The sequence below is a fragment of the Pinus tabuliformis genome, chromosome J, assembly GCF_031772625.1.
Source record: "Pinus tabuliformis cultivar Carrire ecotype Pingquan chromosome J, CPIR1, whole genome shotgun sequence".
Classification (NCBI taxonomy): domain Eukaryota; kingdom Viridiplantae; phylum Streptophyta; class Pinopsida; order Pinales; family Pinaceae; genus Pinus; species Pinus tabuliformis.
The window spans coordinates 394,261,381-394,274,539 of NC_142295.1; the positions used below are offsets into that span (position 1 = coordinate 394,261,381).

General features: G+C 38.0%; 1 pseudogene; it reads left to right on the forward strand.

Annotated features, from left to right (window-relative positions):
• The window catches only part of LOC149227448 (large ribosomal subunit protein eL8y-like), a 39,763-nt pseudogene that overhangs the window by 3,496 nt on the left and 23,108 nt on the right, over positions 1 to 13,159 (forward strand).

Genomic DNA, 13,159 nt, shown 5'->3' on the forward strand with positions numbered 1-13,159 from the left:
CTTTGATAGACTAAAAGAGGATTCTTTGAGCCATGGCTTCTCTCTTATTTTATTTTTCCACTGCTTGAGCATTGTTCTTATCCAGTTATGGAACTTTACCAAGAACAAAATCCATGACTTCATTTTCTATGAGAACCAAATCAATTCTTTTCTTCCAAGCCTTGAAATTAGAGGCTCCATGAACTAATTTTCTCATATTAAAATTTTGTTTTTTAATGCAAAATTATATTTTTTATTATTTTTCAAAGTTGGTGAAGTAATATTTCAATTTCATTTTGGAGACATATGTTCACGTAAGATTTTTTTCAACTCTTAAAATAACTTCAAAAACAAAGAGTACCTTTTTGCAGAGGACTCATCAATGAAGATAGTGGTATTTTTTGAAATTTTTTCGTTGTGTATATTTTATGTTATTGATTTTTTATTCATCCCCTTTGAAACTGACCAAAAAAATTTCAAGTGTTATGTTTAAAAGAAATTAGATGAAAAATATCATATGAATTCAAAAGTTTCAAATTCATATGCCATTGGATAGAGGATTACTTCACGAATCCAACATGATCAACTCCGCTACTTAAGGACTAATTCTGCCCTAAATCAACTATGGTACAAAATGGGGTTGGAGAGGAATTTGCAGAAGGGGTGCTGAAACAGTAATTTTTAGGACTTCAAGAGCTCAATCGAGTGCTTAAAATAAAAATAAAAATTACTTGATCAATCAACAAAGTAACCCTCAATCGAGTCGCATATGTGGTTAACCAGCGGCTCGATTGATCCATAGGCTCAATTGAGCCATTAAAAATCCTAACATGTCATCCCCCTTACCAAAATCTATTAATGTTATTAATGGTAAAATATAGCTTGATAAAAAATATAGCTCGATTGAGCCATAACTCTCAATCAATTCATTAACTCAAGTTAGAAAATGTCTTGATTGAGGGTTTATTTAAACGCTCGATCAAGCTCTTAAAAATTGCTTGATTGAGCATATATTTTTCACCAAAATGTGCCCTCATTTCGCTAAAATGTGTAATTTAGATCCATGCTATGACCCTTATAATTTTTTCTTCATCAAGAAATTACCAAAATTATACAAACATGAAGATCACAAGTGACAAAGAACATAAAGATGTAGGCTCCAAGCCAGGGAAAAACCCCACAAGGGGGAAAACCCAATAAACCCTCTTCTTATAGAATGAGATCAAACTGAGATTTCCAAGACCCAAAAACCAAGACTAACACTGCCATAAGACCCAAGTCAGCCCTTTCTCACTTCTCTTCCAACCAAATCAAAGTCAGGAAGGTCAACACTAGTCAAATATCTGAAACTTTTATCAAACCATCGAATTTTCAAACTCGCAATAAATGGCTAAATTTCGGCCCTGTACCAATGCTGAAATACCACAAAAAATCTTGCACATGTGAATATATTAGGGCAAAAAATATAACTTTTCTCTTTTTTGACTCTGCTTTCTTTATCTTTTGACTTTCACTAGAATTCTTCCTTTTTATTGCACAAAAATCGAAGTTGCGAGTGAGTGATGAAATGAGGTCGAACTTGTCTTATTTATACACATCCAGGAGGGTCGAATATCAAATAGTTGCCTCTTCTAGGTTGACATGTCCAGGATGCTGACTTGGGCTTGCGGTGACATTTTTGGCTATGTTGACTGAAAATTAGATATTTTTCCTTTTTCTTACAATAGTCCAAATGGGACTTTGACTCAAGTACTTTTTTTTTACTCATGACAAATTTATTTTGACTCAATAAACCATAAAAGCATGAAGAACATGCTTTAACTAGAAAATAAAATAATAAATGTAATAAATATTTCACTAATACATTTGGATTACATTATGATGTAATGCCCCATAATATTAATAATAATAAATGAAACAATATTAATATATAATGAAATAAAACAATAAATAATAGAATAAGAAAAAAAAATTAAGAAAAAAAGGTTGAATTAAGTAAATCTTATAATAAATAAATAAAAGTTGGCATGTTGACACATGGATTGTGTGCATGTGGATATCTTTCCAATCCCTTTCCATTTTTGCAACCAACTTTTCTATTTAATGGGAAAAAAGGGAGATGAGAAGCATTATTCATACCTTTGGAAGGAGAGTGTTGTGAGACAAAGGATTCCCTAGTAGTAGTAGTTGATTTAGGGCTTGGGGTGGCCAACTGTAGAAATATTATGTGCAACTGAGCCTATGGTTGGGTGGAGAGTCGTCCCCAAACCTTTGTTGCGGTCAACAAGATCTATGTAGCATTACAACTCGGAATCATAGGTAAGGTATATCATCACTACTAGTAAGTCTTCTCTGCTAATGGTTTCAAAAATTCTATGTCATTTAGTTGAACAGTTTGTGTGTTAATTATTAAAAAAATTAGTTGTATATTTTAAATATGGATTGTTACATATGGTATCAAGGCAGGGTTATAATTTGTGAGGCCTATTAACTCTCATCACTCTCTCCATAATATTATAGATTTTTAAATTTAGTTGAATAAAAACATAAAATAAATCCCACCAAATAGAAATTCATCTATTAATAATTCAATATCTTTATTGCCAAGAGGAAAAAGTAATATATATTTGAAAATTAATTTTAATATATTTTAATTAAAAAAAATGAGATTTATTTATAGCAAAGAAATAAAAATATCCTTGTTGTGTGATAAATGTCCTCGTTGTCATGACCGTTGTCTTCATCATTGTCTTCGTCATCGTCGTCATTATTGTCATAGACTGATGTATTTCCAACCTTTCTGTTTTAGGATTAAAAGTCCAAAATCACATTGTTTGAATGAAACTAGTAGTTTCTTTCTGGTGTTTGCTCATAAATTTCTGCATTGTTCTCCAAATTATCTGCATTAGGAATCCTAGTAAATCTATTGATGTGAAAACCTTCTTCCTGCATAAGTTTCCCTTCTTGGCATGAATTGACATTTGGATCTTTCTTGCTCCATAAGCTTCTCTTTTTGGCATGAATTGACATTTGGATCTGTATGTTGGAATGACATAGTTGTGTCTTTGTTTACCTCATCTAGGTGATATAATGAATCCTCCCCTTTTTGTGCATGACTACCCAGTTGCTCCCTTTCTAAGTGCATGATACGCTCATTTTTGTTCTTGTCATGCCCTTTGTTGGAATTTACTCAAAACTTCTTCTGTTGAGTTCCTTGTGCTTCACTTTTTCTCCAACAACTCTGCTCCTTGGATGTGAGCTGGAAGATTCGGTCAAATTCAGTTTTAGAGTTACCTTGGTGTTTTTTCTCCTAGATTTTTATGTTTAAACATAAAATGCATAAGAATATTGATTCTCAAAACAGTTGTATCCTATGTTCCTCAGCAAATTCCTTTTATAAGATTTAACATAGCTCTTTCTTTTTGGGGTATTCCTATGTAATCCTCCAACAAATTATTTCTTCTTCTCAGTCATGATAAGGAATATTTTTGTGTGGTGCAGAGTAAAGTTGAATTAGTAGTCATTTCACATGATGATGATCAAATTGAGTTGGTAGTATGGCTTCTTGCACTTTGTAGAAAAATAAACATCCCATATGCAATTGTCAAGGGCAAACATGTCTTGGAGGGGTATGTATATTTATAATCTTTGTTAACTATTTTTGTTAAATTGTAAGTAATATGTGATTACTTTTCATGGGAAACTGATATGTAGAACTTTTGCACTAAGATTTTTTTTTTTGCAGATTGTGCAAAAAAAACAACAACCTTGTGCCTGACTTTTGTGAAGAACGAGGACAAGAAGGAATTTAGCAATATTGCCAAGGAAATTAAAGGTGTGAATAAGCTATTATAATTCACTATTCTTTATTTTTCCAAGCTAGAAAGGAAAATCTAAATCACATGCATTCGCACCCACCTACTATACAATAGTATAGGGAGCATAGTGGATGGGCTTGATTTTATGATGTCATTTCCCCTAGATAAAATCAAACTCGATCACCTCTGTAAAACTATAAAAACACTTGACTAACAACAACTATTGTACAAGAAACTAAAGTGTAAACATCCTCTAAAACTGAATTATAGAAATAAAAGAAAATCAAAAATTATTAACAACAACTAATTTGATTTTTGTAGTTGTTTGGCCATAATTAGAAAGCTTCAATGATGAGGGAATGTGAGCCTAACTTCTTGTTGGTGAATTTGAATATTTGTGAGCTTGATTCATATTCAAAAAATATGACTTATGAATATGTTAACATGGCCCATCAGCAACGCTGAACAGAGTTTGACTCAAGGGTAAGCTTTCAAGATATTTTCATACTCATAATAACAAAGAAAAAAGTTAAAACACCTGGAAATAGATCCTTTCAGTTCATATTTATTATGTAGAGTATCTCAATCAATTCTATATTTTGTTGACTTAATTGCGTAACATATGAATATGGTTTTATTGATGATTACCATATAATTTTCTTTCCACCAATGTTTGACAAATATGAGAAATAATTGTTGTGCATGTTTTTTATCGTTGTGCTCAAATATAGATCATTGTGTAGCAACATTATTTTTTGCCAAGACCACCTTGAAGTAGAATTTTTCTGCTTTTAAGTATTTTTGGTATTTTAGTTATGAATGAATTATGCTTTTTTTGCTTCTTATTTTGAAATGATCTTTAAAGGACCGATGTATATTGTTAGAGTAGATAGAGTAGTTGTATCTTTTTATTTTCTACTGTCTGTGGTTGTTTTTTTACATTGTGTATTGGTTGATCCCTTTGGCTTATACTTTTTGTTTTAATGTAGTTGTCAACCTTTTCAAGATGATTAAAAAATATAGGCTAGAAGATAAAGTTGCAGAGAAGGAAAGGCTTCTAAAAAAATCCTAGGGTCAGGCAGAAGGGAAAATTGTTGTGTTGAAAATAGCAACAAGAAATGCTAAATATAGAAATGCTAAAAATAGCATTGCTATAAATAGCATTTCGAGATACATTCCAATTTTAATTAGTCCCTGAACTAAAATTGAGAATTAAAATTCGAATTTGATCTTAGTTTGAAAAATAATTAATTAATTCATCTTGAGTTAATTAGTTGGAGAAAATCAAACATGAAGTCTATGTTAAGACATGCAATAGTTATCCCTTTGATTGAGGAACTTATCCCTTAATTAAGGAGATCAAGATGAGTTGTACTTTGAGTTGTAATTAGTTAGCTCAGTTAATTGAATTAAGTCCAGTTAGATTAGTTCCAACAGTTTGTGGAACTGATTGTGAGTTCAGTTAGTTAATGCATGCATGCATGTAACTAGTGTACTTCAGATAACTGAATATTCTCTCATAAATAACTCATGCATGTCATTTTAGTCAGAGACCCAGTTGAGATCAAAGGATGGGATAGTGTACTATCAGTTGCAGGAATATTCCCTTGAGGATATCTCTTGCATGCAGAAGGAATTCACTCCTTTAGGATTGCACAGTGATTTTTGAGTTTGGTGAGTTTTGTGAGAGGTGAATTCACACAGGTGGCAGCCAAAGGATCCAGGAGAAACTGCACAAGGAAATACGAGGCTTGGAGGACTGAAGGAAGGCATATCTTGTGTCTATTATGTCTATGATCAGCATTAAGGGATTGTACTGATATCTGGATAGCTTGTGAGCTAAAGCTTTGTGTAATCCGGAGATATTTCCACTTGTATGATATTACAGATAGTGGGGTTTTTAGCTGAGGCTTTCCCTATAGTATTCTTCTTTGTTCATGTGTGATTGATTTCTCATTCTCTGTTATATGTGTTATATTTGATCTTGCTCAAAATCGATTAAGCTTCCGCAAGTTTGTTTGTAGAAGTAGATCAAGTATTTTGCTTTAGTATATTGCATTATCAAGTGATCTACAATGAGAAATTCTACATGGCTTCAGAGCAAAGGCGTTCAAAACAGAGAACAATATACAAAGAAGGGAGAAGTTCGAACTTTGAAGTTCCTAGTTATAGAAATTGAATTCTTATCACGTCTCAAATTTCACCAATGGCGTTCAACAGTTTGAGACTCAAGTATGCCCTCGATGGCAGCTCGAATTATATAGCCTGGAAGGATCACATGGAAGCGGTATTAGAGGACAACTGTTTGAAGGACTTCATTGATCAAGAAGTCCCCAAGCTAGCAGCAGCTAATACCCAAGAATTTGCAGAATGGAAGAAATGTGTGGCTAGAGCAAGGAGGATTCTTCTTGAGGGAGTTCGAGACCACATTATCTCGAGTCTCCATGGGAAGCAAACACCATTTTCAATGTGGAAAACATTGAAGGATCTATATCAGAACAACAACGACGAAAGCAAGCTGGCACTGAAAGACAAGCTTCGGATAATCAAGTGTGAAAAGGGTGACACGGTCTCTACATATCTAAACAAGCTCACTACCTGTAGGGATGAGCTTGGAAGTGTAGGAATCACGACAGCCGCTAATGACATGGTGAGTCTTGCTCTCCTTGGTCTTCCTAAGAGCTGGCATAGCTACCAAGACTTAGTAAATGGAAGAAAGAAACTGCCAGATTGGGAACAAATGTGGTTGGATCTGATGCAAGAGGAGATAAGGAGAAGCACTAGAGATGGTTATTCATCAAAGCATGATGATGAAGAAAATCTAGCCTTAGCGAGTAAGGCGAGGAAAGGGAAAGGGAAGGCTTCCCATTCCAAGTCGAGTTCTTCCCATCGTGGGAAGAAGATTGACAAATCGAAAGTGCGATGCTTTCATTATCATGAGGTGGGCCATTATGCTACGAATTGTCCACAAAAGAAATCCAATAAGGGATCCTCGAAAGGATTATATGGTGAGGCATTGACCTCACAGTTCAAATTGGATTTCACCCTCATCAAATGCATGGTTCTATTGATGGTGGGATGTGTTTGGTACCTGGATAATGGAGCCTCATTCCACATGACCGACGACAAGAGTTTGTTTAGTACCTTGGACGAGAAGGACCTCCAGATGCGCAGAGAGATGGGTGATAATGGAAAGTACTGTGTTTCAGGTGAAGGCACGATTGTGTTTCAGACGGAGCACGGAGCTCCTCTCACCATGTCTGATGTAAAGTATGTGCCTGGTCTGAAGAAGAACCTAGTATCCATCGCTATGTTGGAAGACAAAGGCTATGATGTAGTCTTTAATAAAGGAAAGGCATTCCTGAGGCACATCAGCACGGAACAGACCAAGAGGATTGGGATTCAAGTAAAGAATCTCTACAAGCTGAAGGTATATGATTGTGCTGCATTGAGTTCCATAGCAGAGTTGGTGCAAAGCCAAGATATTGGCGAGCTATGGCATAGAATATTGGGCCACTTGCACCATGGGGCCTTCAAGGTCATGCAACAGATTTCTACCGGACTTCCCAAGGGTAAACTAGAGCAAGTGGATACATGCAAAGCTTGTACCTTGGGTAAGTATGAAAAATATTCCTTCCAAGATCGAGATAGTTGAGTTGGAGCAATACTGGAGTGAGTTCATACAAATGTGTGTGGACCATTCTCGAAATCCTCCACCGCTAAACGAAGGTACTATGTTACTTTTATTGATGACTTTTCTCGTAGATGTTGGATCTACTTCATGCAAAATAATGATCAAACCTTCTCAAGGTTTTTTGAGTTCAAGGCCTTCGTTCAGAAAGAATCTGGAAAGAAAATAAGGGCCTTGTGAAATGACAATGGTGGAGAGTATGTCTCTCAATAGTTTAAGGGCTTATCTATAGCAGAAGGAATTAAACGGGAGTTGACGACACGCCATAACCCATAGCAGAATGGGGTGGCTGAAAGGAAGAACAGAACGATTGTGGGAGCAACTCAGGCGATGATGCATGACGAAGGCCTACCACTTCATTTGTGGGTTGAGGCATTAAATACAGCAGTATACTTGAAGAATAGAAGCCCGCATTGTATACTACGGATGAAGACACCATAGGAAGCTTTTTTAGAGAAGAGACCACATGTGAGTCACTTCAGGATCTTTGGCTCATCGATATTTTTCCATGTGACCAAAGATGCTTGGAAGAAGCTAGATTCAACAGCTAAGTTCGTGATACTTGTGGGGTACACTGATACACCCCACAACTATCAAGTGTTCTTGCCTACCAGTCAGAGGACAGTGGTACGCAGAGATTTGAAGTTCGATGAGCAGAAGGCCATGTGAGTATCCCTTGAGAGGGAGCTCAAGTTGCATGCAGAGGATGAACATTTCTTTCCTAAGGAGGAGGAGCCTCGGACTGATGTGGAGTAGCCGCATGTAGAGGATTCAGGAGTGGAGACATCCACTCATGCAGAGTCTTCCAGAGATGGGTGGAAACACTCAAGGGAAGTTGAAATATTGATGATGGATGTGAGAGAGAATGTGGGATAGCCATCTTCTCAGCGCAGACAGAGGAGGTCACCCGAGTGGTACACTGGTTACATGGCCCTGGTTGGGGAATGTATAGAGACCGAACCATCTTCCTTCGAGGAACTAGTGCAGCAACCAGTCTGGGTTGATGTTATGGTGGAGGAGTACGTTTCCATAGTTTGGAACAGTGTTTGGGATGTTGTTCCAAGACTGGAGGACAAGTCAATGGTGAGTTCCCGATGGCTTTACAAGGTAAAGCAAGCAGCTGATGGTAGTGTTGAGAAATAAAAGGCAAGGTTTGTTGCCCGTGGTTTCTCATAGGTCGAGGGGATCAACTATGATGATATTTTTTCTCCTGTGGCAAGGTACTCATCTATCAGATCGATGTTGCCACTATTAGCACAGATGGGTTGGAAGTGTTATCACTCAGGTTGTCCCTTAGCTCCTTAAGGGATACGGCTGAGGTAAGCACAAACCACTCTTTGGACTGTAGGTGCTAGCCCACCAGCAGTCAACGAGGGCTCTCTCTTTAGGATTTAGCTTTGTTGATGATGATTTTAGGCTAGTTATTGAGTACAAGGGGTTTTGTTTTAGTTTTGGTGGGATGGATGATGCTTTCAAGTAAAGAGGCAGGGATAGCATGAAAGTTTTAGAACCATTGGGCGTGGAGTCAAGGAGTAGGAGTGTTGGTGCGTTTTCTTGGTCACAAGAGGGAATATGGAGCAGGCTAGCTGCACATGAAACAATCTTTCAAGCTAAAGGATGGAGTGAAGGCTAAGAATGAGAGGCAGTTAAGAATCTCTCGTTCAGCTTAGCAGAGGGAAGGTGAATGAGCTCTATCTAGGAGCAATGAAGAATCCCTAGATAACTGTCAAACATGAGTGAATTAGGGGAAATATGAGCCACAGGGAATTCATATTCATTTCTAATTCAAATGAAAACATATAGAAACAACAGAAATTGAGCATAGAGGGCAATTAAACCAATTCTAAATTATTCATTCTTTTTGCTATTTTGGATGGTACATCAATGGAAAGCAAAGGTAAGAAACACTTATTGAGTCATGTTGTAGCACAAGAATTCCACATTCAATTCTTCAAAACATTCATACACAACACACAGTCATTCCTCCAAGCTTTTCAGCAGTCTTTGATTAAGTAAAACATCAAGTATACAGAGCGAGTCTCTCTTGGAGCTATACAACCAACCAACCCTTTAAACAGTGAATTAGGGTGGTTTTTATAAGTAAAATATCTATAAAGATCAGATCTCAAACAGATCTGTTGTAATAAGTGTCTTTAACCTAACACATGTCCGAAATAAATGCGGGAAAATATCCTCGAGCTGCGCTGGGTGCAGCTGTACCAAAAGGAGTTTAATGTGTTGTCTTTATGGCTCTGTGCAGATCACTTAGCCATAACTATGCTTTGGGTTTTGATCCATGCTCTTGAGTGGTTCTGAGGAGCATTAACTATGATGGGAGAGCCTTGATTGGCCTTTACTGCTTTCTTTGACTTTGTTGGAGGTCATTCAATGTCCACCTGCATTGGGAATAAAGGTTTTCATTTAAAACTTTCAACTGATACTCTTTGCCGCTTCCTTGATATGCTTTGGCACTAAATGTGCACCTTTCTTACTTCTGATACTCTTTAAAATGTTGCATTGACCTTTCATGGCTACTGTTCGGCCCTCTGTTTGCTTTTTAAAACTGTGTTTGCCCCTTTCTGAATGTTGCGCGAAGAAATTCATGTCATTCTGTGCCTTCCGGGCCTGCTGGGGGCCGAGCCACGAAAGGGATTTCCATTTTGGCCTATTTCCCATAGCGATGTGTGATTAGTGCTAGGCGCTAATCTTGCATCCTAAACTACTTCAGATTTTGATTATGGGCTTCCTATGCTGCGATTTACGCCTCTCGTGCTTTTTGGCGGTGACGTCAGCATGACGTCATGGGCTGGGACCCAATACGACGGGTGACGTGGCGGTACGGTGGAGGAGGTTACGTGGCAGTGACATGGCAAGGACACGGCGGCAGGAGGCCGACGCAGTATGATGATGTCAGCATGACGTGGCACTGACGCAGGAGGAGGAAAGGCGGTATCTAGTTTCGGGCGCACCGCTTTTGTGCGCAGGCGGTATTAGAGGAGGGGGCTCTGCCACAGCCGAGAGGGTGACACATGGCGAGAGTACGACGGGAAAACCGCCCATCTCCCAGGCGTTAACCCTTAGCACGTCAGGTCACAAAAAGTCTCGCCCACCGTAGATCTTGGGCGCACCAGATCTGACTGTCGGCGACATGAGTAAGGCGGCGGACGGTTAGGGACGGGGCCCGCGTGCAATTTTTGTGTGTTTTCATATGGTGAGGGGCAGGACAACTTTAATAATGTGGGTTTTTATGCGTTAATGCGGCATGGGTGTGATTCGAACCAACTTTATCACAAAATATGAACGTGGATGGGTTAAATATAGGTCCCAGATGGACTTAATACTTCCCCAGACTTGAGAAATGAGAAGAAGGGGGAGTTAGACATGCCTCACTTGAGCTCCTCCGAATGGAAAACTGCATCATAACTGTAATCTGTGAAGATATAACACCTAAAAACACGAAATGGATTACAGAGCATGATTCTGCAACCAAAAAACTACTTACCCAGCCTACTTACCTAGCACTTTTTCTTCTTTTTGCATAGGTGCACTTGGACTTGCAGACCCAGATTATCCTTTTCTCTTTTTGCTGTCCCTCTATCTAAGTCTACACTTATTTCTTCCAAGGGCCCAGATTAAGCAGTTGGGCTCCTTTGTTTCTCTACCTATCTATAAATCTGCCAAGATTGAGCTATTTGGACAGATAATGACTCTCTATATTCTAAAGCAAGAAATTGAAACCTAGGGAAGCCAAGATTAGGCTGTTTGGACTTCCCTTAACAGAAACTTTTTCAAAAATGGATAACTCATCAAAATTGGGATACAGTAGTGGCATTTAGACTGACACACTTTCATGGCCTCTTCTTTGACCTCTTTTCAGGAAATATGGAGCATTGCAGCATGCAAAGTATGACATATTTGGCATGTAAAAATGTCAATCATGAAAGATGAACACCTGTTGCAACAGGAGGCTAACAGTGGCTCCACTTGGGGATGGCTTCTCCTTGTGAAAAGCCAAGAACAATAGGTCAGACTACCTTGATCTTCTATTGTTGCTGTGGACTGAAGAATTTCCTTGTGTTTGCTGCTAAAAATGTGAAACTCTGAAATAGGAGCAACCATCTCCTTCATTGAAATATTGTGATATACATAGCACTGCCTGCTTTCTTCCGCGTGCTTGCTATTATATACCATATTGCTTGAGCATTGCCTTTGAAATAGAACCAAACATGGATCAAAACTGATTTATTTCTCTTAGCTTCTAGTCAAGAAACAGTTTCTGATGTGAAACTAAACAATGCTCCTCTCTTATTGATACTTTTTGATTGGATACTGCAAACTAGAACCATTTTCCTTTTATCATGAATTGTTGTGATATGACAATGCTACTCCTACTGTTTTGCTGAGACTAATGCAGAGATAGAGCCTTAAAAATGGAGTACTTGCACTGGCTGTGTCTTAGCAAACTTTGCTGCTGCTCCTCTAACACTCAGTCTGCTAAAAAAATAAAACAAAGTGCTAATATATACAAATATTAATGTACAAAGAGATATGTACAGAGCTGCATTGTACCCCTTAATAGGGATCATGGTAATGTTTTAGCATTCTTCCGTTAACATGGCCTTCTTCAACAGTGCTGCCCTCTGCAGACTTCAGGAAATATGTGTTATTTCCCTGAACATCAGAAATAACAAATGGCCCTTTCCATAGAAAATCAAATTTTGCATGTTTGCCCTTGTCTTCTCTTCGTGAGTCCCACCTTAGAACTTTGTTTCCAATGTAGAAATCCTCAGCCTTAGCTCTTTTATCAAACATCTTTTTGAGTTTCTCTTGTAATATTTGAGCTCTGTTATAAACTTGCTCTCTGGTTTGCTGAAGATTAATGGTCTGATTGATTCTTCTTTGAATATCATTTGGTTCTGCTTGGATCTCTTGCAACATTTTCATGATAGGAGTGCCCAAGGAGGATGGAAATGTGGCCTCCATGCCATACACCAGCTCATAAGGGCTCATCCCAATGGATTTTTTTGTTGAAAGTCTGTCTGCCCATAGGGCATTTGTGAGCTTTTTATGCCAATTCTTCTTGTTTTCTTCTAAGACCTTCTTGATAATATTAATCAAGCTCTTGTTAGATGACTCGGCCAAGCCATTACCTTGGGGGTCATAGGTTGTGGAGTGGCCCAAGGTAATGTGAAATTTATGGCAAAAACTGATCATCTTCTTGGATTTGAAAGCAGCGGCGTTGTCAGTGATGATCTTATCAGGGCAGCCAAATCTAGAAAGGATATTGCACTCAAGGAACTGAATAATGATGGAGTCATTGGCCTATCTGCATGGCATGGCTTCAATCCATTTAGTGAAATAGTCGGTGGCTGTTAAAATCCACTTGTGCTGGCCTGAGGAAGAGGGGTGGATCTCTCCAATGAAATCAAGACCCCATTGTTGAAAAGGTTTCTCGGTTGAGATGGGCTTAAGGGGCAAGGGTAATGTTGTGGCCACCAACAACCCCCCTCCTTCTTTATTATTAGCAATAACACTAAACAAGTGGGGACCTTTAGTAAAAAATTCAAAAAATTTTATAATTTTTTTTTGTATTATACTCCTTAAAAATACATCGCACGGAGAAGAGTAAAACATTTCTTTATGAGCACAATAAAAAACTGCGAAGAAGAGA